The sequence below is a fragment of the Pelophylax lessonae genome (assembly GCF_965119305.1).
Source record: "Pelophylax lessonae genome assembly, chromosome: 1".
Taxonomy (NCBI): Eukaryota; Metazoa; Chordata; class Amphibia; order Anura; family Ranidae; genus Pelophylax; species Pelophylax lessonae.
This window is the reverse complement of record NC_138768.1, coordinates 208,267,407-208,293,274: the sequence shown is the minus strand read 5'-3', so window position 1 is coordinate 208,293,274 and position 25,868 is coordinate 208,267,407. Positions and strand designations below refer to the sequence as shown.

General features: G+C 42.3%; 1 long non-coding RNA gene across 1 annotated transcript in view; it reads left to right on the top strand.

Moving 5' to 3' along the window:
• The first annotated feature begins 1,413 nt into the window (after positions 1–1,413).
• Positions 1,414–25,868, top strand: part of LOC309567504 — a 373,653-nt gene continuing 349,198 nt past the window's right edge. Inside the window, exon 1 of the long non-coding RNA XR_014225937.1 lies at positions 1,414–1,579. This is a non-coding gene — a long non-coding RNA (uncharacterized lncRNA). The remainder of the gene's footprint in view (positions 1,580–25,868) is intronic.

The following is a 25,868-nucleotide window of genomic DNA, read 5'->3' as shown; positions in this document are numbered from 1 at the left end:
ACACCGAGAACCGAGCGATCTAACACCGCCGGCCGCTCGGTTCTTAGAGCTGCCTGAGAAGAGAGCTGCTGAAGGGGACCTAAAGGCTAACTATACTTTCAGATAATTGTAGCCCAGCCCCTCCCCATGCAAACTAAACGCCCTTAACTTACCTTAGATCAGCAGGCAAAATAGTTAGGAGCGTACACTATATCGATCAGAGAAGCCATGCACCATCCTCAGACATACACCTCTCTGCTGGCTTACAAGTAGACAGCTTTTGCATTTGGGCATATTAGTAGCACAGTGGCTAAGTGGTTAGCATTTCCACTTAGCAGTACTAGGGACTAGGGATGATCGAACGGTTCGGGTCGACCATCGGTTCGACCCGAACATTGGGTGTTCGAAATTCGGGCGAATTCCGAAATTTTTGCGGTAAAAGTTCGGAATTCGGTCACCCGAACTGCCCAAAATGCAATGGGACAGGAAGTGGGCTTTAAAAGCCCGTGATTGGCCCAGAAACGTCAGTAAAAGCCAATGAGGGGGCATGAGTCTGCTAGGAACGTGATTGGAGTGACTACGGGGACCAGAGGCCAATCAGGAGTGAATACGCCCCCCAGTATATAACATAGCCCCCTCCTAACCTCTAGCACTGTAATACAGAGGCTTTGGAAGAGAGTGGAAGCATTTGTGTTTCTCCTGCTGTGTTAAACAACGTTGCTGCATAGCCGGTAAAGCTCCATATCAGCAGAAGAGCAGTCAGCTTACAGAAAGATTGTCAGTGTAGTTAGAAATACAGTGATTGTGCTGTTTGAATTAGAAAAAAAAAATTTAAAGGGACAGTGTCAGTTAGAAATGATCTTCTGCTGTATGGAGCTGTCACTACATAAACAAAGACTTTTGAAGGACTCTGTTCTTGCTTAGTTGGATGTTTTGGATTATTTATGCAATTTATGCACTTTATTTATTTGCACTTTATGAAAGGAGGGTAACACCATCCCTGCGCTACTGAAATTCTAAGAAAAATAATCATTTTTTTTTGTGATGAATTTTAATTTATGTATAGTTGTCACTGAGGCTTTATCAACTGTGCAATGTGAAAATCACCTGCAAGACGCACACTGCTATGCGACCCAAAGTTGTCGCTAAATAAAGCAGATGTGTGTGATGCAGAGTAGCAAAGCCTTTTGCAGTGGACTTAAAGCCTCAGTGACAAGTTAACGCCTGTTCTTATTGTAAGCATTAAGTCCACTGCAAAAGGCGTCACACACATCTGCTTTATTAGGAGCAAAAGAAAGGCGCGGTTAAGCAAAAAAGTCATTTTTGAAGGTTTGGCATGCTATAATTTTGGTTCTGGACATGCTACAGAGCTGAAACTTCACAGGTACACTTTTTAGACCCCGACACTAAATCTAAAGAAATCTCTTTTTTTTTTTTTCAATACTTTTTTCAATAATTGGCTCTCTATCAAAAACGACAATTTGTAAGAACTTTTTTTGCCTGATTCATAGTCCCTGGGGCATGACCCAGAACCCTAGGCACTTTTTAGGGGCATTTATTAGGTTTTAGGGCTTCAAAATTGTGTTTTTTGATTCCCGAAGTTCGGGTCCCATTGATTTCAATGGGGTTCGGGAATCCGAACTGAACTTTCGGGAAATTCGGGTGTTCTGGTCGAACTGAACTTTTCAAAAAGTTTGATCATCCCTACGTTAGTTTGAATTCAAACCATGGTACTACCTACCTGGAGTTTGCATGTTCTCCCTGTGCCTGTGAGGGTTTCCTCCCACACCTAAAGACATGCTGGTAGGTTAATTTGGCTCCTGTCATGTGTAAAGCGCTGCATAAATTGATGGTGCTATATAAGTACCTATAATAAATAAATGAGGAGCTTAGTATCCTTAGAACTATGCACTTTGACATTACATCTCCCTGTCATCCAGCACAGCCAACATGCACCCCCTGCATCCTAGTGTCTAAACCTCCCTATTTCCCTGCACCCAGACATTGGATCTTTCTGCCAGCCAGCACCCCTACTGCTGCACATCTGACTCTGACCCCCAACACCCCAGGCTCTGTGCCCTTCTGTCAGTTAGCACAGCTCTGGCCACCAAGCAACTCTGCCACTGCATGTGCAATCCACTGCTGCTCCCTCTTTGCTTAACTCTGACACTACTCACCCTTTTCGGGGACATGTAGAGCCTAGAGTCCCTGGGCTCTCTGCTCACCTTCTCCCTTTAGAAACATCATCTCTTCCCCAGTGTAGACTGTAGAGCCAATCTCTAGGGACTCTGTTCACATTTTCTATGTGTTTCCTTGGGAAAGGGGAGGGGGTACACTTCCAGGCTGAGAGGAAATGGGAAGTCATACACTGAGACGGAACCCTTTAAATGTTGCAGTGCGCTTCCAGTACAGAGTCAAAGACAGCTCTCGATTCCCACTAATGATTAGTAGTAAGCTCAGCATGACTGGATCCTGGTCATGTGACCACTGTGACAGCCTATCAAATGATCACTAATGCTCCTGCTCTCTGGGAGTTCAGAACCTTTTGGAGGGATGCCAGGGCAGGTTAAGAATTTTATTTGAAATACAACAACACTATTTATCACCTTCCCCTCCTTTACCACTGTACATTCTGTATTAATATTTCCACATGAGGCTGAAACTAAGGGGAAAATGAAAACTCTATTTTACTTCTTATATTCATCTTTTGGAATAAGGATATGATAGGTTAGGATTTTGTAAGAATTGCCTGTCACAAATCATATTTTTTGAAATGCACAAGATTGCTGGTTTATTGGTTGGCAACGTGGCATTTGGGTGCAATGTGTTTTAATCTTGTATTTATTTTTATTGCTGCTTAGTGAGCACAGGGTTAAACATGTGTGGTTTTAGCAATGGCAGTTCTATACTAGAAACGATGATGAAAGGCAAGTATTGCAAGGACCTTATGAACATACTCTCAATTCTACAACACTATTAATTTACCTTGGCTGCAGACTCATTCTAATGCTATAGTCATCAGACACAGTAGCATGACAGAGTTCTCATTCATTTAGAATGTTGATAGAAGCAGGTAAAATAAATCAAACAGCTAGATTGCCAATGTGCTTATATTCATCACTTTTCACTGTATACTTGGAAAAGAGTAATTTTAATGCGTGCACATGTGGCAAATTCATAATCAAGCTATAGTGTATTTGCATCTCTTGTGCATACAGTCTGTATGTCTGTTTTTTTTTGGTTTTTTTTTAGCAGCATGTGGTTTTCATAATCACTTCATATGCAATTTGTCCTTATCCTTCAGAGATGCATTGTGAATTTTACCACAGTCCTGTCAGAAACAAAATCTCAAACTGCTGAGTTCTCTTCAGAGATTTTCGTAGCTAACTCAAAGAATAATATGGGAACACTTTATTATGAGGTCTACGCAGGAACCACACATAGTCAATACGGACGTTATGCCTGTTGGCCTATTTTTAGTGTTTTCAATCATATGAAAATATGTCAGATGTTTGATCAGTTTAAAACCTTTATGGGTGGTATATAATGGAAGGGCAGCCAGCTAGTGCCCAATACTGAAAAACATTTCCAGCCCTCTTCCTACAAGTCAGCAAACAGAATCTTTTTATGTTCCATAGGTTTCCAAGCTGCATGGTTGCATCAGGACACCTTGATATCAGGCATTCCTACTCCTACTCCTATTTAATATAAGACATATGCAGAACGGAAAAAAATGTTTCAATTTATTTCGGATTGATTTGTAATGTTACTAAATTATTTCCTTGATTAATTTCAGAATTCATTTAATTTTGTTTTGTTTAACAATTTTCTAATGAATTTTCTAATGAATTCCACATTTTTAGAACAATTCAAATTCGGATCAGTTTAAAAATGATCGACCAATTCAAATTCTGTGTAAAGAATGGCTGGTTGTTAAGGAGCCAGGTGCCGCATCATTAACAACACATAACTCATCAGCTGTCAGCGGGCTTCCTCCCCAAAATCCACACCAGACCCTTATCTTAGCATTGTCACCCACCCCCCCCCACCCCAAAGCACCTTGTCTCCATGTTGATAGGGACAAGGACCTCTTCCCCACAACCCTGGCCAGTGGCTGTGGGGGTCTGTGAATGGGGGGCTTATCAGAATTAGGAAGCCCTTTTGAACAAGGGGGGCCCAGATCCCAGCCCCCCCCTTCCCTATGTGAATTAGGCACAAGTTTTTGATAGGTCCTTTATTAAAAATTAAAAATGTCCCCAGGTGTAGATCGATTGTCAATTATGATGGCTGCCCCACTGCTCGTCCCGAACTTCCTCTTTAAATCATTACCAGACCCATAGGGACTCAATACTGTCCATTGCCAGCATTCTTTTGTTTACATTTCAGCTGTCCTGGTCTGCTCCCTAACAACCAGTTACTGTATTCTTCACACAGAATTTGAATTGGTCAATCATTTTTTGACCAATCTGAATTCGAATCGTTACGAAAATTTGGAATTTGGTAGAAAATGGATATACGAAACTAAATTAAATAAATTTCAATGAAATTTGCTACTATTTCATTCGGAGATTCAGATACATCCGAATCTCCAAATAACCAAAAAATTTGTCCGAACTTGTGTGCGGACCGAAATTAATTGCACATGTCTATTTAATATATGTACCAGCAGGGGAAAATAATCAAGCATTAAAGTGGTAACTGCTAGTCAGCATATAGTGTAGTTACCCAGGTGCACATAAACATACCTACAGCAGCTTTTATTGTCTTCTGTTATGCCTGAACTTCATTCAAAATTGGCAAAGCTCTGCCATTTGCTGGAGCAATGGTGTTTGCTTGACCCCTCACATCTCAATCACATTTCCAATGGCTAGCAGGGTAGTCCATCATAGTGATGGACAAATAGTAATGTGTGAAAGTTGAAAGTAGCATTCATGCTCTGGCACAACCAAGAGGTTTCTGAACATTTCAAAATTACCTGACATGGGGAGGGGGGCATAGAGCAATAAAAGCTGCAGCAGGTATTTTCATGGCAGGACTAGTTGTCTACACCTTATACTTGCTAGCAGTTTTCTTTTTTTACATGACATTCTCTTTAAGCAAATTGAGAGCAAGCTTACCAAGGAGTTGCCCCTTTTCTACTGACTACTGACTGCACATAAAAGGACTGCACATAATTAGATGCTCCCACTTGCCTCCCAAGTCATTCTTAACAGTTCTATACACTTTAGAAATAAATGTGCCCTGGCTTTCATAAGAGATTCAAGTAGAAATGTGAAGCCGCACTCAGATGATTGAAATCAAATTTGATTTCAATCATCTGAGTGCGGCTTCACATTTCTACTTGTATCTTCCTGGACGGCGGATCCAGCCAGCACCTGTTTGGACACACACCTGAGCGGCATTCCCCATTCCCTTCCCCCATACATGGATTTCATAAGAGATTCACAAATCTGTTACATTCTATACTTATGTGTGGTCTACCTTAGAAAGAAATGTGACAAACCAAGTGCAAGCAGTTATCCTTTTGAATGGTGATATCATGTGACTTTTTACAGAACAGGGGTGGATAAAAGGAAACCCGGGGTTCTAAAGTTCTATTTCTTCAACTGCCCAACACTTTATTTTATACAAAGTGCCTGCAACTCTAAGAGTCAGGGAGTCACCATGTTCTTTTGTTATTTTTCCCACTCAGTAATAGCAAAAGGATCCCCTGGGGGTGGGACTTTGAATGGCAACGACCAGAGCTTGAGTAGATTTAATCAAATTTTATTCATACAGTAGTTTATATTCATAAAAGACATGTGAAAATCACTGTATACAGTAGTTGAACAAACACTTAGTGGTTAAAATCAAGTGGCCAAGAGATACATCACAGATACGAGTGGCTGGGATTTCTTGGAAAGAAGGGACCAGACGCGTTTCGGTTGGTAACCTTTCTCAGTGGTCCAGCAGGAAAGAATCTCAGACTAAAGATGTAAAACATATTGCAGTCATTAGAAAGAATACAGTAGAGTGATATTGCATATAAAGACATTTATCTCCGTATTTTATACAAAATGTCTGCTATGCCCATATAGGGCATAGCATACAGTAAGAGCAGGTATGGATAAAACAACTGGTATCTATATTTTGAACTGGACTGAACCCAAGGCATTACAGAGCACCCATAAATACAAACTCCTAAGAGTGTTTTCCATATTCCATCTCCTATTATTCATATATCTTTACAACTCAGGTTTGCATTTCTTTCTCTCCTCAACGATATGGAGTTTTCCATCTCTGCTACTCTCACCTTAACATATCTCGTGGTGGTGGTTATACCCACATTTCCCTACCTTACATAAAGGACCCCTTTGGGCCTCATCAAAATTCTTTCTTTTGTTACATACAGGAACTCCCCTTTATATGGAGATACGCTTTTATTGATTAGACTACCACACTCCCTCTTTAGGGATTCAACGTTGGATACCTGCTCTTACTGTATGTATACAGACTACAAATGTTACTGACACCCAGTATAGGCCTTGATACTCATTGTGGGTCGCACTAATATCTGCCAATATCTTACTTACAGACGCCCTACAGTGCAGGCTGCTTTTTTGATGATCCTCGTGGGAGCCTTTGGTGGGATGGGTGCATCTCCCTCGCTGCATCTTTCCACCTATGGTCTACCATCAGACACCTAAATTCGGTAAAAACTCCTTTCAAGGCAAGAGACAGACCTGGAGAAGCTGATATCTGGCGACTCTTTCTGATAGCACGAGCCATAGGTTCTTTCTTGGCTTCGTTTTTATGCATTGTGGCCCTTTTCTCACATCACACTTAAGATGTGTCCCCAAGGTATGTTTTAACTTAGATATGAATCTACATTATGAAGTTTGGTAGCCCTATATGGGTATAGCAGACATTTTGTATAAAATACGGAGATAAATGTCTTTATATGCAATATCACTCTACTGTATTCTTTCTAATGACTGCAATATGTTTTACATCTTTAGTCTGAGATTCTTTCCTGCTGAACCACTAAGAAAGGTTACCAACCGAAACGCGTCTGGTCCCTTCTTTCCAAGAAATCCCAGCCACTCTTATCTGTGATGTATCTCTTGGCCACTTGATTTTAACCACTAAGTGTTTGTTCAACTACTGTATACAGTGATTTTCACATGTCTTTTATGAATATAAACTACTGTATGAATAAAATTTGATTAAATCTACTCAAGCTCTGGTCGTTGCCATTCAAAGTCCCACCCCCAGGGGATCCTTCTGCTATTACTATTATCAAGGGATGTTGGCAATCTCCAGGGTAACCACCCTATCCAAATTCTCCTATTCATTTTTCCCACTCAGGGTGCCCCCAATAATGCAAACTTAGGCATTTGGCTCAGGCAACACTTGGTGAGGGGGCAGTACTGTCAATACCGTACACTCTGTACTGCAGTATGCACAAGGGAGCATTACAGAGCCCGTTGCTTGAATGCTGGCACCACCTGCACCATAAAAGTTAATTACGCTGTATTGTCAAACCCAAGAGTAACCACTTATAAGCGCTGAATGATCCCAAAGAGATGATGATAATGGCACCGTATAAAGTCACAGATGCTGCAACACCCTTGTTGGATGTATAAAAAAGTTTATTAAAACAGTTAGCAAAAACAATACATAAATCTGAATCAATCTGAACATGGACCCCCAGTCTGCGATATGCAATAAAGGACCAATATAATTAACTCACAGTAGCATATGCAGATGACTCACTATAGGAACCACGTGGGTAGCCAGGAGAGTGTAGCAGTGTGGCGCTGTGGCGGTGCAAGCTGCTTCACTGTGATCCAGGCTGTGAAGCTGGAGATGGAGAGGTGTCCCAAGGGGGCGCGGAGACGGAAGTCCAGATGGTCTGGTGCCCAAGGTTAATGGGTAAGGTACACCAGGTGGTCAGCTTGTGTACACTCATGGCTGAGGAGCCCATTCACGACCGGCTAAGACCTGTTACAGAGACACTGCCAATTCCCTTGCCCTTGCAGTCTCTATAACTCCCCAGTGAGGCCTTCTACTGACAGAGTGACATGGAGTCCATAATACCAGATCGAATAAATTGTGGTACTTCAATCAGGATAAAGTGAAATGGGTCCACCACCACACCTCCAGTGCTCCCCTCTAGATTAAACATTCACCAGACCAACAGAGATCAGAAACCTCTATGTTATTGCCTTTCAGTTGTCTCTCCACACTATCCGAGCCCTACTCTTGTCTTTTTCCATTGGTCAAATTGTGTCACATGGTACTGGAGAATCTGAGCACAGGAAACAGGAAGCCACAGCGTGCAGTGATCTGTATCTAATAACCAGAGATGTGGAGAGACAACTGAAAGGCAATAACATAGAGGCTTCTGATCTCTGTTGGTCTGGTGAGTGTTTAATCTAGAGGGGAGCACTGGGGGTGTGGTGGTGGACCCATTTCACTTTATCCTGATTGAAGTACCACAATTTATTTGATCTGGGATTATGGACTCCATGTCACTCTGTCAGTAGAAGACCTCACTGGGGAGCTATAGAGACTGCTCTATGTATTGGACACTTACATTCATATGATGGTCCTGTGCATTTCGTTTTATATTTGACGTTTTTGATACTCAGAGCGGATGACTTCGAGTATAGCGCTGCTGAGTGTGATTGATTTTGTGTACTGACATGATATTAACTGCACTTTATTTAGAGTGACATGACATCTCTTCCGGGTACTGGCGGCACCAAATTCAAAAAACCTACAGCATTCAAAACAGCCAAACTTGGTGTTTTGAATGCTTTTAAGTGCAGAGGAGGGGTTTGGGGTCTTTTAGACCCCCAGATCCCTCCACCACAGTACCTGAAGACATTAAAATAAAAAAAATAAAAAAATATTTTAATGTCCGAAAATATCGGCCAATATCGGCCGATACCGATATCCGATGACCAAAATATAGGTATCGGCGTTAAAAAAATGATATCGCTCGATCACTAATTCTTAGCATCTGTTACTATTCTGTATACAAAAAAGCTACCTTGTAAAAATTAGGCCCTCTTCTGCATAAATTAACACTGCACAGTACCAATTCCTTTGTCCTAGATGCTAAGTTTTATTCTCAACGTTTATTCTTATTCTGTATGAAATTGATGCAGAACAGCAATTGAAATTCACAAAAATTTTACCCAAATGCTGCATGTGCTATTTCTTGAAGTGATGAGGCATTTAATAGTGAAAACTTTCGCGTCAGGTGTCCCCAAAATCCATACTAGACCCTTATCTGAGCATGCAGCCCAGCAAGCCAAGCAAAGGAGGGGGGAAGAGTGAGCGCCCCCTCCCCTCCTGTACCATACTAGGTCACATGCCCTCAACATAGGGGGGTGCTTTGGGGGGAACTCCCTTGGGGGGAGGACAAGAGCCTCTTTTCCACAACCCTGGCTCAGATGTTATGCGGGTGTGGGGGGGGGGGGTGACTTATCAGAATCTGAAAGCCCCTTTTTTGTTTTTCTGTATAAAGGGATAGTATATTGACCCAAATACCACATTCTATATGCTTAGTGAATTGAGCCCAGTATCAGAATGTAGTTTCAAAGTCATATGTTCCATATTTAATGTATCACTTGCTAGGAACACTTTTAGTTCACATAAAATTTCTCTTAGCATTCAAATCAAACATATTTAAAGTAGGCCAAGGCTGTTCCCAGTGTTGTAAAGTTATACAGCATATAAAATACTATCCTCTACCGATTCTTCTTGCAAGCCAAACAGCATGTCATTAAAATATTCCTGTAAACCACCTGCCTGCCTCCTAGGGAAACATCACCAATATTACAGTTATATATTTCTGCTGCCGCATAAATATTGATTAACTGTAGACAGCACTTTCAACAAGTCAGAAATCATCATATCAATGGCATACATATCACCTGTACTTGAGATAAGAAATTTCATAGATTATTTTTCCTTAAAAAAAAAAAAAAAAAATGTTAATCTGATCTATAGTTAAAACAATTTGTAATTACTGATATGACACAATTGTATAGCATGCTGTTATTCAAAAATTATCCACATTTCATGGCCAAAAAGCAGTCCTTCAGCTTCAGTTAAGTACATTTGCTTAGACTATGATGATGTTAAGCTTGCTGCAGGCAGGATTCCTCTCCCCAGTGATCAGACTGTAAGACATTTAGTAGGTCACAAGTGAGAGGTTACAACAGGGGCTGCGTCCATTGACACAGACCTAGCGGCCTGACCCCACCCCTTGCTCCCTTGTCACATCAGTTGATTGACAGCTGCAGAAGCCAATGGCTCCCGCTGCTCTCAATCTGCCCAGTGAGGAGGGAGAAAGCAGCAAGAGCCACTCGTGCACATCAATGAATTGGGATTGGGCTCAGATAAGTATAAGGGGGGCTGGGCGGATCTCACAGCTCAGTTTTTTTTACCTTAATGCATTCTATGCTTAAAGAGGTTGTAAACCAAATTTTTTTTTTTTCTTTCCATCCTGAAAGAGAAAGACATAATGAGCTAGTATGCATTTAAATATGGGGGTGTATGGCGCGCTTCAGAAGTGAAGAAAATTTAAATAAAGTAATTATGTTGATTAAAATATATAGGTGGTAAAAATGTGCTATTATTTCACAATTCCTTATCCTCGTGATTTAACAATACAGAAAAATGGCCCGCGGGACTTTAAATGAGGTTGGTGCTATTGGCTGGAGATTGAATAAATACCAAATTAAATATGTAAAACAATGTATAAATTTATTATTACACTGTATAAACAAGTTAAGCAAATAATAATGACATGTAAAAAATATCACATAGCACGGCTCGATGGCCATAATGGCATAGTGTAATAGCATGTACAATATTAAACGTTGATAGATATCCTGGTGTGACCACTTGGTTGGACAGTAGCCTGGATAACATGTTGATAGTTCCATGATAGTGGAATACAATACAAATTGATCTGACGCGTTTCGGGAGCTACATCTCCCTTCTTCAGAGATCTATGTATTTGGATGTATCTACAAAAGAACAATAAGTTTGAGTATATGTGAAAGGCTGTAAGGCTAAAGTTAACAATTCAAAAGGGATAATGATAATACAAAGGAGTGTGGATTACTCACAGGTTGAACTACATGGAGATTGGATTCCCGTGTAATGGTGGCGGACCGAAAGCCTGACCCGGGAGCTGAAGGGTCCCATGGAGAGCAGCCAGAGAAGGGGGGTCCGCGGTAGGTGGGTAGTGAGAGAGTGATGGGAGATTGGACCTACCAAATCTGTTGTGTATGTGAAAGGAAAGAAAAATGATAATGATGTAGCAAAATGATGTGGATAGGGTGAGATAGAAATAGCGGTGTGATGAGCAGGAGCTAGTGTGGAAAGTGAGAGGGATACAAGCTGAATAATGGAAAAAAGTGGGTGTGAAGGACAAGAAAAAGAGAAAGAAAAAGAAATTGAAAAAGTGCCTGGGGCAGGAGTGAGTGTGCAGGGGTGGATGAGAGATGGGTATGGCAGGTGGCCTGGAAGGGGGAGAAGGGGAAGAAGGAGGGGGAAAGGGGAGAGAGGAAAAAGGGGTGGTGTGACAAGGTGCTGACCCAAAGGAGAAGGATGCCAGGGGGAAGGTGAGATGGTGAAGAAAGGAGAGACTGAGGATGTGGTGTTAAACCTACCATGTGTCCCCAAAACTGGCTGATGCGCCTGGGATCCTAGCGTCATGTGAGCGGGCAATGGCGGGTCCGGACAGGATCATCCGTGACCTCGTGGAGGAAGGAACGCTGAGGGCGGACCTCCCCCTCCCGCAGTTGTAGGGCACGCAGATGACGTAGCGGCGTCAGTGAGAACACTGACACGCCCCGTCAGAGGTGCAACATGGCGCCGATGTGAGGGTGGACCCGCTCGTCCCGGGTGGGGGAGGAGCGGGGACAGCAAGGGGGCGGAGCCACCCTCTTTACACATCGCAGCTCCCGGAGTCAAGACAGCCGTCGCCTGCAAGCACAAGAGCCCAATGACCGAAAGGGATGTAGCATCAGTGTGAAACATTCACACATAAAGAAATATGAATATAAAATCAATAAAATTGCCTAAGGATGTTAAGGAGTATATAGAAAGATGTTTCAATTGAAAAAAACCAAGGGGATAAAACACCAGGGTAGAATGTCCAGCCAGGGAAAGGAGCCAGACCATTGAGTGGGCACTTGTGGGTGTCTTCCACCCTAAATCATAAGCACAAGGGGTAATGGTCTAGTTCCCGCCCAAGCACGCCTCCATCCCAAATTAACATAACAATACAGAAAAATGGCCCGCGGGACTTTAAATGAGGTTGGTGCTATTGGCTGGAGATTGAATAAATACCAAATTAAATATGTAAAACAATGTATAAATTTATTATTACACTGTATAAACAAGTTAAGCAAATAATAATGACATGTAAAAAATATCACATAGCACGGCTCGATGGCCATAATGGCATAGTGTAATAGCATGTACAATATTAAACGTTGATAGATATCCTGGTGTGACCACTTGGTTGGACAGTAGCCTGGATAACATGTTGATAGTTCCATGATAGTGGAATACAATACAAATTGATCTGACGCGTTTCGGGAGCTACATCTCCCTTCTTCAGAGATCTATGTATTTGGATGTATCTACAAAAGAACAATAAGTTTGAGTATATGTGAAAGGCTGTAAGGCTAAAGTTAACAATTCAAAAGGGATAATGATAATACAAAGGAGTGTGGATTACTCACAGGTTGAACTACATGGAGATTGGATTCCCGTGTAATGGTGGCGGACCGAAAGCCTGACCCGGGAGCTGAAGGGTCCCATGGAGAGCAGCCAGAGAAGGGGGGTCCGCGGTAGGTGGGTAGTGAGAGAGTGATGGGAGATTGGACCTACCAAATCTGTTGTGTATGTGAAAGGAAAGAAAAATGATAATGATGTAGCAAAATGATGTGGATAGGGTGAGATAGAAATAGCGGTGTGATGAGCAGGAGCTAGTGTGGAAAGTGAGAGGGATACAAGCTGAATAATGGAAAAAAGTGGGTGTGAAGGACAAGAAAAAGAGAAAGAAAAAGAAATTGAAAAAGTGCCTGGGGCAGGAGTGAGTGTGCAGGGGTGGATGAGAGATGGGTATGGCAGGTGGCCTGGAAGGGGGAGAAGGGGAAGAAGGAGGGGGAAAGGGGAGAGAGGAAAAAGGGGTGGTGTGACAAGGTGCTGACCCAAAGGAGAAGGATGCCAGGGGGAAGGTGAGATGGTGAAGAAAGGAGAGACTGAGGATGTGGTGTTAAACCTACCATGTGTCCCCAAAACTGGCTGATGCGCCTGGGATCCTAGCGTCATGTGAGCGGGCAATGGCGGGTCCGGACAGGATCATCCGTGACCTCGTGGAGGAAGGAACGCTGAGGGCGGACCTCCCCCTCCCGCAGTTGTAGGGCACGCAGATGACGTAGCGGCGTCAGTGAGAACACTGACACGCCCCGTCAGAGGTGCAAAATGGCGCCGATGTGAGGGTGGACCCGCTCGTCCCGGGTGGGGGAGGAGCGGGGACAGCAAGGGGGCGGAGCCACCCTCTTTACACATCGCAGCTCCCGGAGTCAAGACAGCCGTCGCCTGCAAGCACAAGAGCCCAATGACCGAAAGGGATGTAGCATCAGTGTGAAACATTCACACATAAAGAAATATGAATATAAAATCAATAAAATTGCCTAAGGATGTTAAGGAGTATATAGAAAGATGTTTCAATTGAAAAAAACCAAGGGGATAAAACACCAGGGTAGAATGTCCAGCCAGGGAAAGGAGCCAGACCATTGAGTGGGCACTTGTGGGTGTCTTCCACCCTAAATCATAAGCACAAGGGGTAATGGTCTAGTTCCCGCCCAAGCACGCCTCCATCCCAAATTAACATAACAATACAGAAAAATGGCCCGCGGGACTTTAAATGAGGTTGGTGCTATTGGCTGGAGATTGAATAAATACCAAATTAAATATGTAAAACAATGTATAAATTTATTATTACACTGTATAAACAAGTTAAGCAAATAATAATGACATGTAAAAAATATCACATAGCACGGCTCGATGGCCATAATGGCATAGTGTAATAGCATGTACAATATTAAACGTTGATAGATATCCTGGTGTGACCACTTGGTTGGACAGTAGCCTGGATAACATGTTGATAGTTCCATGATAGTGGAATACAATACAAATTGATCTGACGCGTTTCGGGAGCTACATCTCCCTTCTTCAGAGATCTATGTATTTGGATGTATCTACAAAAGAACAATAAGTTTGAGTATATGTGAAAGGCTGTAAGGCTAAAGTTAACAATTCAAAAGGGATAATGATAATACAAAGGAGTGTGGATTACTCACAGGTTGAACTACATGGAGATTGGATTCCCGTGTAATGGTGGCGGACCGAAAGCCTGACCCGGGAGCTGAAGGGTCCCATGGAGAGCAGCCAGAGAAGGGGGGTCCGCGGTAGGTGGGTAGTGAGAGAGTGATGGGAGATTGGACCTACCAAATCTGTTGTGTATGTGAAAGGAAAGAAAAATGATAATGATGTAGCAAAATGATGTGGATAGGGTGAGATAGAAATAGCGGTGTGATGAGCAGGAGCTAGTGTGGAAAGTGAGAGGGATACAAGCTGAATAATGGAAAAAAGTGGGTGTGAAGGACAAGAAAAAGAGAAAGAAAAAGAAATTGAAAAAGTGCCTGGGGCAGGAGTGAGTGTGCAGGGGTGGATGAGAGATGGGTATGGCAGGTGGCCTGGAAGGGGGAGAAGGGGAAGAAGGAGGGGGAAAGGGGAGAGAGGAAAAAGGGGTGGTGTGACAAGGTGCTGACCCAAAGGAGAAGGATGCCAGGGGGAAGGTGAGATGGTGAAGAAAGGAGAGACTGAGGATGTGGTGTTAAACCTACCATGTGTCCCCAAAACTGGCTGATGCGCCTGGGATCCTAGCGTCATGTGAGCGGGCAATGGCGGGTCCGGACAGGATCATCCGTGACCTCGTGGAGGAAGGAACGCTGAGGGCGGACCTCCCCCTCCCACAGTTGTAGGGCACGCAGATGACGTAGCGGCGTCAGTGAGAACACTGACACGCCCCGTCAGAGGTGCAACATGGCGCCGATGTGAGGGTGGACCCGCTCGTCCCGAGTGGGGGAGGAGCGGGGACAGCAAGGGGGCGGAGCCACCCTCTTTACACATCGCAGCTCCCGGAGTCAAGACAGCCGTCGCCTGCAAGCACAAGAGCCCAATGACCGAAAGGGATGTAGCATCAGTGTGAAACATTCACACATAAAGAAATATGAATATAAAATCAATAAAATTGCCTAAGGATGTTAAGGAGTATATAGAAAGATGTTTCAATTGAAAAAAACCAAGGGGATAAAACACCAGGGTAGAATGTCCAGCCAGGGAAAGGAGCCAGACCATTGAGTGGGCACTTGTGGGTGTCTTCCACCCTAAATCATAAGCACAAGGGGTAATGGTCTAGTTCCCGCCCAAGCACGCCTCCATCCCAAATTAACATAACAATACAGAAAAATGGCCCGCGGGACTTTAAATGAGGTTGGTGCTATTGGCTGGAGATTGAATAAATACCAAATTAAATATGTAAAACAATGTATAAATTTATTATTACACTGTATAAACAAGTTAAGCAAATAATAATGACATGTAAAAAATATCACATAGCACGGCTCGATGGCCATAATGGCATAGTGTAATAGCATGTACAATATTAAACGTTGATAGATATCCTGGTGTGACCACTTGGTTGGACAGTAGCCTGGATAACATGTTGATAGTTCCATGATAGTGGAATACAATACAAATTGATCTGACGCGTTTCGGGAGCTACATCTCCCTTCTTCAGAGATCTATGTATTTGGATGTATCTACAAAAGAACAATAAGTTTGAGTATATGTGAAAGGCTGTAAGGCTAAAGTTAACAATTCAAAAGGGATAATGATAATACAAATTTTAATTAATTTGGGATGGAGGCGTGCTTGGGCGGGAACTAGACCATTACCCCTTGTGCTTATCCTCGTGATTTGTAAATAAAATTGAACTTCAATCAAACCGACATTTAAATAATTCAATAAAATCTGTAAAGTGTTAAGCCAGGTATTTCAAACTATAAAGTGCTGGGTGCTTTCAATCTTCAAAAAAATATCATATCAATAAATGTCTATAAAACTCATTAAATTAATAAAGTGCAGTCTTCAGTGAATATCCGTTTTTTCTTTCCACCACAAACAATTATAATAATAAATCCAACTATGTATCTCCAACTTATATCACAAAGTGCTTCTGTGCAAAATAAGGTGCAGTGACTTGTTCCTCCACCAGGTGTCACCTCTAGGTGTTCTAAACTCTCACCTTAATGGAGTATATAAATCGCCTGAATGTGTATATTTAGCCCCCGGTTGGGTGATTATTAGCCTGGGTTTACTGTCTGCAGAGTCCTACTCGTGGTCCCGGGATCCTTCTCAGGGTTCGTATCAGGGTGCTTTGGTCCTCAGGGGTCCTAGTCTCCTAGCGCGACCTCAGGGCTCATTAAACATAGAGGGCCATCATGGTGCAGTATTTGAAAACCACTTTATTCATAAAAAAATCATTACACTTACGTGATTACGTGATGTGACGTAACGCGTAGGAGGAGCCGCCAAAAATAACCGGAAGTGACGTTACGGACCGGAGCCAAGTACTCTCAATGCTACTCAGACTTGTACTACGCCCATAACAAGCTGGAAAATTGTAAGTGTAATGATTTTTTTATGAATAAAGTGGTTTTAAAATACTGCACCATGATGGCCCTCTATGTTTAATGAGCCCTGAGGTCGCGCTAGGAGACTAGGACCCCTGAGGACCAAAGCACTCTGATACGAACCCTGAGAAGGATCCCGGGACCACGAGTAGGACTCTGCAGACAGTAAACCCAGGCTAATAATCACCCAACCGGGGGCTAAATATACACATTCAGGCGATTTATATACTCCATTAAGGTGAGAGTTTAGAACACCTAGAGGTGACATCTGGTGGAGGAACAAGTCACTGCACCTTATTTTGCACAGAAGCACTTTGTGATATAAGTTGAAGATACACAGTTGTATTTATTATTATAATTGTTTGTGGTGGAAAGAAAAAACGGATATTCACTGAAGACTGCACTTTATTAATTTAATGAGTTTTATAGACATTTATTGATATGATATTTTTTTGAAGATTGAAAGCACCCAGCACTTTATAGTTTGAAATACCTGGCTTAACACTTTACAGATTTTATTGAATTATTTAAATGTCGGTTTGATTGAAGTTCAATTTTATTTACAAATCACGAGGATAAGGAATTGTGAAATAATAGCACATTTTTACCACCTATATATTTTAATCAACATAATTACTTTATTTAAATTGTCTCCACTTCTGAAGCGCGCCACACACCCCCATATTTAAATTTCTACTAACTGGTTTCTGGTACCAGTCTAGTGGTGCAGCAGTAGGAAGGGACCTAAATTACCTTTGATAGCGCAGGGACCACCTACACACATACAAATGAGCTAGTATGCATCGCATACTAGCTCATTATCAAATACTTACCTTAGAACGAGCCCCCGCCGTGCCGCTCGCTTACCTCTATGACGGGCACCATGTCCAGTCGCCCATCTTCCGGGATCGCGGCATCCGGCCATCTGATTGGCCAGAGCCGACCGTCACGGCACGGGGCTCTGAAGGAACGCCACGAGCGGCCGTTCCTTCAGAGCGCATGCGCCAGTGACGTCACTGGCTGCATGTAAGGTAAATATCTCCTAAACGGTACATGTTTAGGAGATATTTACAGTACCTATAGGTAAGCCTTATTATAGGCTTACCTATAGGTAAAAGTGTCAGAGAAGGGTTTACTTCTTCTTTAAGGTTTAAGAACCACTTTAAATATGGAGCCATTCATTCAGCTTAAACTGTTCCAAACTGACTGCACCTGCGTGTAATGATCTCATTGGGTTTACTATACAGGCTGCTTTCTAATTGATCATAATATATTATGTTGGTTTTTATGGATTGATTACTATTTGTTGTTTTCCATAAATAAGTGTGGAGTTTATATGCATTTCCGAGATGCTTCTGGCTTGAAAATAGGTATTTTGGGGAACTGAAACATCTCAGCTAAGCTTTTCTAATGAAGTTACTTGTGCTGCTATGTATTCTGTTATTTTTATTATTTATGAAGAAATAAAGTTTGTGAATTTTTTATCGTTGAGAAGAAACCTTCGGTGCTGGCTTATAATTATGACTCAAGGTACTGAATTTCCCTCCAAGCTGCCTGGTGGGACAAAGCTCTAACATGTAGCATATACATGTGTTGTGTGACCTATTTCTTTGTTTTACTGTCATTAAAAAGACAATGGGGTCAATTTACTAAGAGTTAAATAACAGCAAATAAAATGCGGTAAAATAATGAATGCAGTAAATCAGTTGTGAGAGTTCAATTCACCAAGAATTTATGTTAAGTAACGAATGCTATATTTTTTCGATTTTTTCGATTGTTCAGTAACTACGACATATTCTCATGTGGTAATTTATCGCACGTGTCGGTGGTTAAGGGTTGTTTAAGATTATTTCCTTATAACATTTTATGTTTTAACATGTTTGTTATTTTTATTTAGCAAAAAGCAATTTTTGAATCTAACATTTTTTTACAGTAATCTGTATTTGGAGGCTTTGGAATATGAACTACCTTTTTAAATGTCTGTCTCCTGATGCTTGGTAATCCAAGCTGTGTCCTTTCCATGTGGAATTCTGTTGCCTGAAAATAGCTGTTAAGCTGTGTTGTGCTCCTTTACTAAATCCATCATGCCATACATTCATAAAAATGTGTTTTTGGCCTACTAGAGCTGTTGAAATTGTTCTTTAATAGATTGTTCTATGTTTTTGGCCCAATTCTGTACTGCTGCCTATGTTTATATTGTGGAAACAAAAGAAAACTTTTTTTTTAAACATTCTTATTTATTTTTTATGTTTCTTTTCAAGTTTTTTAACATTAAAGGTTAATAACTTTATAACATTATAAAAAGCAGAGACATCAGCCTACCGACAAAGTGTGGTATAGTCAAAGCTATAGTATTCCCAGGAGTTACAGATGGCTGTGAAAGTTGGATCATAAGGAAGGCTGCATGCCAAAGAATTGATGCTTTTGAACTTTGGTGTTGGAGAAGACCCTTGAAAGTCCCTTGGATGGCAAGAAGATCAAACCAGTCAATCCTGAAGGAAATCAACCCTGAATATTCACTGGAAGGACAGATCCTGAAGCTGAAACTCAAATACTTTGGCCACATAATGTGAAGAGAGGACTCATTGGAAAAGACCCCGATGCTGGGGAAACATGGAAGGAAAAAGGAGAAGAGGATGACAGAAAGCAAGATAGATAGATAGCATCATTAAAACAATGAACATGAAATTAAGCAAGCTCCGGGAGGCAGTGGAGGACAGAAAAGCCTGGCGCGCTATGGTTCATGAGGTCACGAAGAGTCGGACACGACTAAACGACCGAACAACAATAATTCAAGTTTAACTTGTTGTAATGGTATATATAACCGAAAGTATTACAGTGGCTACTTCAAGAGGTCACTTTTAGCTGGAGTAATTGTCATACTCCATTGTTGTTTTTTTGTAAACAATGTTTACTTTAAAATAAAAAGTAATTTTTTTTTTTTTTTTATATATGTTTTTTTGATGTTAAATTTCAGCCGACTTTTGCACTTGATTTGCACTGCACCTTATGCCTTTTTAATTTAAAAAAATAAAATAAAAATACTTGTGTACTTGCGATGTATAATGCCACATTTTTACGTGTCCACTGCTGGTGGAATAGAGTCAACTTTCTGTGGGTCCTCTGTGGGTAGAATAAGACCCCCCTCTAAGGGTAGCATTGCACCCCTTCCTGTGGGTGTTCTGTGGGTTTAATTAGGCCCCTTTCTGTGGGTCTTCTGCAGGTTGAATTAGGCTCTCGGTGAGTGGAATACCCCTTTCTAAGGGTTTCAATAGGCCCCTCTTTCTGGTACCGCACTGGTTACCATCTCCAAAAGGGTGGTGTTAAATATTTTTGGAATATTTTTTTTTCCATTGTTTAGCGCAAAACCATTTTTTTTATTTATGTTTTAGACTGTTTATTGCATGCAATAATTTATGCAAATGAGTAACATTATACCCTTACTGCATGCATAAAGCTTACTGAATTGACCCCAATGAAGGATTTTTCACTATCCACTTCGACTCTCACACCTGTTTACCCCCTATGAACCAGACCATATTTTCACATTTCTGCTATGTGCATGTTCATGAGTCTATAACTATGTAATTACTTATGATAAAGAATTGATACATATATTGTTTTTTCAGGGACAAATGGGGCTTTCTTGTAAACCTTAAAGTAATCTTAGAATTTTTTAATTTTATTTGCATTTTAAGGGGGGAAAAAAAGTAAAATGCTGAAAAAAAATGTATTTTTTCAAGTTTGATCAGTAATATTTTGAGCACCATTACTGGGGGAAAACATACATTTTATTCTGCTGCTTGTTCCATTTACTGCAACAATAAAAATGGGATTTTTGACTTACCGTAAAATCATTTTCTCTGATGTTCATTGATGGACACAGCTCCTGATAGTCATAACCATTGGGTTATACTGCCCCCTACAGGAGTAGGATACTAGGCAGAAAATGATTCTGGCTGCACCCATCGGCAGTCCCAGGGGGTATACTCCCTCTCCCTGCTATAACCACTCAGTTTTGTTACAAGCAGTGTCAGGATAATTTTAACTCCATAGAGGGGTGAGTACTGTGTCCATTAATCAGAGAAATTGATTTTACAGTGAGTCAAATATCCAATTTTCTCTTTCATTCATTGATGGACACAGCTCCTGATAGTCATAACCATTGGGATGTCCCAAAGCAGTGTTATACATGAGGGTTGGAAACAACAAAAAAAATCCCAAGGCTAAACGTTAGCCAACCAGGCAACAGGAGCTCAACCAAACAACTGGAGCCCAACTGAAAAAAAACAACAAAACACTCTCAGAGAGGATCCCCATGCATTTACTACCTTGAATTCTTTGACACATATTCAATATGCCCTGTGGATAGGCACTGCTGTGTCACAGATTTCACAGAGCCTGCCTTCTGAATTATAGCGGTACTGAGAGGAAAGTTTTCAGGAGGGTGGATTTGGTACAGGAATCACTGCTTGCAGGCAGCAAAGTACCATGGGATATGTAGTCCTTAGAAATTGAAGGTAAACAGCAGAGCGTGCAAAGCGTGCAGAGAATCCAGGGAGTCGTGGAAATAGATGGCCAGCAGATAGGCAGAACTCACAACATGGAAGGAGCTTTTTCAACTAAGCTTATACTGGATTGGCAAAAATAGCCATTGTATGTAATGCTATTACAATTCTTATGTTATAAATAGTGTATGCTGTGTCCATGATAATTTAGAAGTGCATTAATGCACAGCAACGCATTCAATTTTTTCTGATCTGATTTTTAGTAGATTGTGATAGGGTGCTGTGAGTTACCGCACTTAGGCCCCTTTCACACACTCCGTCCGTCGGATGGAGTCCGTTTTTCTCAGCGGGGGATCGATCCGCCGATCCCCCACTGAGCAGGAGGATGACAGCTGTTCTCCGCGCTGTGTGCAGAGACACAGCTGTCAGTTCCACATGCATCTCTATGGGGGAATTGGATGGGAACGGACCGTCAGTCCATTCTCATCCGACCCCATCCGATCCGCTGGACGGATGTAAAATAGGGTTTCCATCCATCCAGATTTGACGGATCGGATCGGATGTGAGCGGACATGTCTCTGCTGACATCCGATGCCCCATAGGGATGCATGGGGGGACCGTTCAGATCCGCCAAAAAAACGGACAGGCGGATCTGAACGGTCCGCCTGTGTGAAAGAGCCCTAAAGAATAAAAACTCTACTGAATACCCTGAATAGTTCATTGTTCCTCTACTATATAGAATTAATAGTATACACATGTTGAACTGAGTAAGACTATTAAGTCTGAAAAGCCATATGCATGTTGCATAAATAAGATAGACATCAGATTTATTTAAATCTCAATGCTTTTCACAAATAGCATTTCTAGTGTTTAACCACCTCCCACCCGGGCCATTGTAAATATACGGCCGGGTGGGAGTCTCCTCCTTCTGATCGGACGTTCCGGAACGTCCTTCAGAAGGAGAGAGATCGTGCCGCCGCGGGCACGTGCAGCGGCGCGATCTCGATGTGCCTGTGTCCCTAGGACACAGAGCAACAAGCCTCGGCAGGAGGGCCTTGTGATTGGCCCTCCTGATCACATGACGGCTGTGTCCAATCACAGCCGTCATGTAATGTCAATACAGCCGTTGTAACGGCTTCGATCTCTTCTCCTCCTGACAGATCCTGTCAGTGAGGAGAAGAGCAGAGGATCGATACTGCAGCCGGGGTGATCAGTGAGTATTTCTAATTACTCACTGATCACAGGGGGGGTCTGTGCTGGTAATCAGATGATTGATTACCAGTGCAGCCCTGGGGGGAGGGGGTGCCACTAGAGCCACCAGGTATGCCCACCCATGACCACCAGGGATGCCCACCATGGCCACCAGGGATGGCAAACAGGGCTCAGAGAGCCTGCCAGTGGTGCCCCCCTATTAGTGCTGCCCACCAATGCCATCTATCAGTGCTGCCCACCAGTGCCCGTTATTGCCATCTATCAGTGCCGCCCACCAGTGCCCATTATTGCCCACCAGTGCTGCCTATCAGTGCCCATCAGTGCCCCCCATCAGTGCCGATCAGTGCCGCCCATCAGTGCCACCTATCAGTGCCCATCAGTGCCGCCGATCAGTGCCCATCGGTGCCCATCAGTGCCACCGATCAGTGCCCATCAGTGCAGCCTATCAGTGCCCATCAGCGCTGCCTATCAGTGCCCACCAATGCTGCATATTAGTGCTATCTATCAGTGCCACATATCAGTGCCCATCAGTGCTGCATATCAGTGCTACCTATCAGTGCTGCATATCAGTGCCACCCCATCAGTGCCACCCCATCAGTGTCTCCTCATCAGTGCCTGTCAGTGCGGCGTCATCAGTGCTCATCAGTGCAGGAAAAAACATATCTATTTACAAAATTTTATAACCTAAACAAAAAACTTTTTTTTTTTTTTCAAACTTTTCGGTCTTTTTTTATTTGTGCACCAAAAAAGAAAAAACCTGGCGGTGATCAAATACCACCAAAAGAAAGCTCTATTTGTGGGGAAAAAATGACACAAATTTGGTTTAGGTACGGTGTTGCATGACCGCGCAATTGTCATTCAAAATGCAACAGCGCTAAAAGCTGAAAATTGGTCTAGGAAGGAAGGGGGTTTAAGTGCCCAGTATTGAGGTGGTTAATATATACACAATTTGTATTGGGAGCCATTAATAGTTCTATGTCTACATCATTTTCGTAACTTTGGTCATACACTAAAAAAAAAATCAGAATTTAATGTTGAAACATATGAAAGCTGCATCAATAAAAATAATTATGGCATACCATTTTTAAACATCAACAAGCTGCAGAAATATAAATAAAATAGCAGTAGGCAATCATATTTAATTCCTATTAAAACTAGTTAATGAATGGTTAAAACTAAGAACTACAGTACTCATTTTATATGATAACCACTCCACAGGTTTAGCATTTTGGTAATAACAGAACAACATAAATCCACAAGATTCAGGACAATTATGACTGTTTGTGCCTGATGTTATGTGGTTTATCTATAAATGTATACTTACTGTAAAGAGTTTTTAGATGTGTTATGTAATGTTGTTAAGGTCTTCTTTACTTTTTTATTCAAAATCCAAACATGTGTAACTAATACTTGCTTGTTCAGGCTAATCACTTAGGTGGTAGCCAAGAGAGAAGCACGTGCTGTGTAAATACAAGGCACAAAGGGGCACTACATACTCGTTGTGCAGTCAGAGCTGATTTAGGACACAGGTGGGCACTGAAAAAGCATCTCATTAGCGGCCACATCCCACATTTGTAATTACAAAAAAGAATAATAATGCTAAATACACAGCTCCCAACTTTTGAACTTCAGAATGAGGGACACCTGAGGAAGGAAATGGCAAAAGTGGTTGTGGCCAAACTATTGGCAGTGGGAGGGGCCTAAGGGGCATTGTTAAACAAATCTTAGGCTTTCTTGTACCTATAAAAGATGCTTTGATTATTATTTCATAAGCAAGAGTTGCATGGATGCATACAAACTCCATATAAAGTGCGTTATAGACAGGATGCAGGGTTTTGGGGTGCGTTGCGCACAGAGTGCAGGGTTCTGGAATGTGTTGTGCACAGGGTGCAAGATTCTCAAGTGTGTTATGTATAGATTCTAGGGTTCAGGAGAGCACTAAGTACAGGGTGCAGGGTCTGGAGTGAGTTACATACCCGGTGCAGGGTTTAGAAGAGTGCTAGGTGCAGAGTGCAGGGTTCAAAAGAGCACTAGATACAGAGTGCAGGGTTCTGGAATGCGTTATGGACAGGGTGCAGGGTTTTGGAGTGCATTACATATAGATTGCAGGGTTTCGGAATACGTTATGCACAAGGTTCAAGGTTCTGGAATATGTTACGTACAGATTGTAGGGTTCAGGAGAGCTCTAGGTACAGAGTGCAAGATTTTGGACTGTGTTATAGACAGGGTGCAGGGTTTTGGAGTGCGTTAAACACAGAGTGCAGGGTTCTGGAATGCGTTATGCACAGGGTGCAGGGTTCTGGAGTGGGTTATGTACACACTGTAGGGTTCAGCAGAGGTACAGAGTGCAGGATTCTGGAGTGCATTTTGCACAGGGTGCAGGGTTCTGGAGTGAGTTACGCACAGAGTGCAGCGTTTAGAAGAGTGCTACATACAGAGTGCAGGGTTCAGAACAGCACTAAATACAGAGGGTTCTGCAGGGTTCTGAAATGCATTATGGATAGGGTACAGGATTTTGGAGTGCATTACGTACAGAGTGTAGGGTTTTGGAATCTGTATGCACAAGGTGCAAGGTTCTGGAGTGCATTATGTACAGAGTGTAGGATTCAGGAAAGCGCTAGGTACAGAACGCATGGTTTATAGTATGTTATGTACAAGGTGCAGGGTTTTTGAGTGCATTACACACAGAATGCACATAGTGTGGGGTTTATGAGAGTGCTGCGTACAGAGTACAGGGTTTTGGGGTGTGCTACATACAGAATGCAGGGTTCTGGAGTGCATTATGCACAGAGTGCCAGGTTTAGGCGAGTGGTACGTACAGAGTACAGGATTATTGAGCACATTACGCACATAGTGCAGGGTTTAGGAGAGTGCAAAGTGCAGGAGAGTGCTAGGCATAATGTACAGGGTTCTGGAGTGTTATACACAGAGTGTAGTTTTCAAGAGAACGCTAGGTACACAGTCCATTCATCCACATCTTAATACTACACCCCTCCTCAGCAATAATCTCTCTACCCCCTTCCCCCCCAACACAAACCCTCTCTTCTCCAAAACTCCACCATCTTCCACATTACCTTTCTGGCTCTTTTATTCACCGCATCAAAATCTTCCTTTTCAGGGCACTAAGTGCACACTTATTTTCAGCTCCAAAACATGGGGAATGGGGATCACGCTTTAGCTTCACCAAGCACTCCACCCCCTGCCCTTGAACATTCTGCACTCTTGTCCCAGGTCTGTGTTCAGAGAAGGGAGGCTGTTGTAGAAGTCGCTGAAGAGCTATTACTTTCACTTTCAAATACAGAAGCTGGGCTTCTGCTTTTTAAAGTGAAAGTGCTGAGCTGTGAGCACAGGACAAACCCAGGCTGAAAAACAATAATGCGGGAAAAACCTC